This window comes from Talpa occidentalis, unplaced genomic scaffold, assembly GCF_014898055.3.
Source record: "Talpa occidentalis isolate TD23 unplaced genomic scaffold, MPIMG_talOcc4v2.1 talOcc4.13, whole genome shotgun sequence".
Lineage (NCBI taxonomy): Eukaryota > Metazoa > Chordata > Mammalia > Eulipotyphla > Talpidae > Talpa > Talpa occidentalis.
The window spans coordinates 55,587,919-55,591,071 of record NW_023601322.1 but is presented as its reverse complement, the minus strand read 5'-3'; the positions used below and the strand labels follow the sequence as shown (position 1 = coordinate 55,591,071).

The 3,153-nt window shown below is 34.6% G+C and overlaps 1 pseudogene; it reads left to right on the top strand.

Moving 5' to 3' along the window:
• The first annotated feature begins 324 nt into the window (after positions 1-324).
• LOC119242651 (glomulin-like) lies at positions 325-2,117 on the top strand (annotated as a pseudogene).
• Positions 2,118-3,153: the final 1,036 nt, after the last annotated feature.

The window sequence follows — 3,153 nt, the reverse complement described above, 5'->3', positions numbered from 1 at the left end:
GTCTTTAACTTGTTCATTTGACTTAATTCACTTACCATAATCCCTTTGTTTACCATCCATGTTGCTGCTGTTTTTGTTACTGAATAGTATTCTGTTGTGCATAGCTACCACATCTTATTGATCCACTCATCTGTCTTGGGGCATTTATGTTGTATCAGCATTTCATATAATATAAATAGTACAAACAGGAGTGCAATACTGGCAAATATGCAGAAGAATGGTACCTTAATAACAATAACTTTTAAAAAACTTAAAAAAAAATTAAATAGGGAGTGTGGCCTGTGGAGTGAGGCAGCTGGGGACACTAAGGGGCGAGAGGCCGGCAGTATATTTCAGTTCAAAGCTGGAAAAAATATCAAGGAATGGCTGTGGAGGAACTTCAGTGCATAATAAAGAGATGTAAAATCATAGAAGAACAATATTTTAAAGAAGAAGAGTTTGGCCTATTTCAGTTAGCAGGCCAAAAATGTATAGATGAAGGGCATGTAGTCCAGCTAATAGAAATTATTCAAAATGAACAAATAAGGTCATCATCAAGAATATGGGCTGGAATCTTGTTGGTCCTGTTGTTTGATGACTTTTGTGGAATGATAAGGAAAATGATAAAAGAAAACATTATTCTCTGATGCTTGATTTATTGGTAAAGTTATGTAATCCAAAGGAATTATTGTTGGGTTTGCTCTGGAAAACAAATATCCCAAATTATTCTTCTTTTACTTCAGTCATTACAAACAGTGATTCAGAAACTTCCATAACAACAAGACATATTCAATTGGATTAGCATTGTCTACACTTTGGAATCAGCTCTTTCTCCTTCCTGTTCAATACTCTAAAGAACAAACGATGACTATGGCCTCTGTCAGTGTTACAAGGCCTTAATAGAGTTCACTAAGCCTTTTGTGGAAGAAGTTATTGATGACAAACAAAGCTCACTGGAAAATGAAAAGTTAAAGGATAAGATACTGAAATTTTGTTTCAAAAGTTTGAAATGTCCTTTGCTGACAGCACAATTCCTTGACCAGTCTGAAGAAACTGGGAATGATACTTTAAGGTGTTTTGCATCTGAAATAATAGGATTTTTATCAGCAATTGGACACCCTTTACCCAAAATGATTTTTAATCATGGAAGGAAAAAGAAAACTTGGAATTATCTTGAATTTGAGGAAGAAGAAGACAAACAATTAGCAGACACTATGGCTTCCCTGGCATGTCTAGTATTTGTACAGGGCATCAGTATTGATCAGCTGCCAATGGTGTTAAGCCCATTGTACCTTTTGCAATGTAATATGAGGCATATTGAAGTCTTTTTGCAAAGAACAGAAGAGTCTGTTTGCTCCAAAGGATTGGATCTATTGAGAATGGTTTATTGAGAATAGAAGACAATAGTTTACTTCACCAGTACTTAGAAATTAAGAGTTTTCTTAGTGTTCCTCAGGGCTGAGTCAAAATAGACACTTTGCCGCATTGAGACATTGAGGATAAAGGGTTTAGCTATGCTTCTGCTGTACATTAACAAGTCGGATTCACAAGGCAAATATACATTATTTAGGTGCTTATTGAATACAAGTAATCACTCAGTTGTGGAAGCCTTTATTATTCAAAATATCAAAAATCAAATTGACATGTCATTAAAGAGAACACATAACAAATGGTTTACAGGACTACAGCTGATTCCAATTCTAGATTTAGTACTATTTCTCCCAGAGGGTGCTGAAACAGATCTACTGCAAAACTCAGATAGGATAATGGCTTCATTAAATTTATTGAGGTATTTGATTATAAAAGATAATGAAAATGACAATCAAACTGGATTATGGACAGAGCTCAGAAAGATTGAGAATAATTTCTTAAAGCCACTCCATACAGGACTTAATATGTCAAAAGCACATTATGAAGCAGAAATTAAAAATAGCCAAGAAGTCCAGAAGTCTAAAGATCTTTGTTACGTAACTCTCAGTAGGGAAGAGATCCCTAATATGGCTCCAGAAATGCAGCTTAAGGTTCTACATTCAGCTTTTTTCGCATTTGATTTGGTTGAAAGTGTTCTGGCTCGAGTAGCAGAACTCATTGAAATAAAAACAAAGTCTACCTCTGAAGAAAATATTGGTATAAGATGAAAACCCCTCATCCTAAATAAAAACTAATAAAATACTGTTTTTTCCAATGTGAAAAAATAAAAAGTAAAAAAAATGGTATTAAAATAAAAAAGGAAATGGGTAGAATGAAAAATTCAGAGCTGCCACTTGCTATTGAATTATAGGTGGGGGATGTATAAACCCTAATTCCTTACCCTTGTGTAAAGATGGTTTATTGGTATGTTGACTTCAAGGTGTATTGACTTACTTCTTTAACTCATAAAATATTTCTGAGTCCCTTCGCTTTGTGGGTCCTCTTATTCATTGTCCATAGTGTAACTTAACTTCTCCCTATGTTTTCTTCCTGCTTTATTCTCCTCCAATGTCCCTTTTTAAATGCTCTTCCTTGGACTACACCAGTTTTTAAAACAAATCATGTGAGTGGGTGTTCAGAGTCCTACCAACTGCTTAACTTGGAATCATAAAAGAATGTTGCCTGTGAAGCTTGGAACTTTTGAGGTTTCTTTACTAATAAAGTCTAAATCAAACAGAAACCAAATAAAATACTCTAGTCAACCCCGTATCAAAACAACCACTGTCAGTTTCTTTTCCGAACGTGTTGAGTTTTAATGTGTATTTCTATATTTTCAGTGTGCTTTGCATGTATTCAGTCTAGTGCTCTGGCAGTTCAACAATTTTGGATAGGATCTTCACCAAGAAACAAACAACAACAATAAAATTGTTAAATATTTTTTCTTCTACTCAGTTTGTTCCTACTTTTGCAGTTATATGTCAATGCATAGCATTTCAAAAGAATCCATTTCAGATTCTAAAACATATCATAGGTTGAGGGTTTCACAAATTCAAGGGTACCCAGTTAAGTCTTTTGATTATCACATATTTCCATTATTATATAAATACATCAACTATATCTGTAGATATTATAATCACATTTCAGGAAAACATATCATAAGTGAGGAAGGTTAAGTTGGGTATTGGAAAACACAGCTGGACTCCTTAAAAATCTTTGCCTGGGGGCCTCCCTCGTGGCACAGGTGGTTGAGAGCCTCACTGTGAA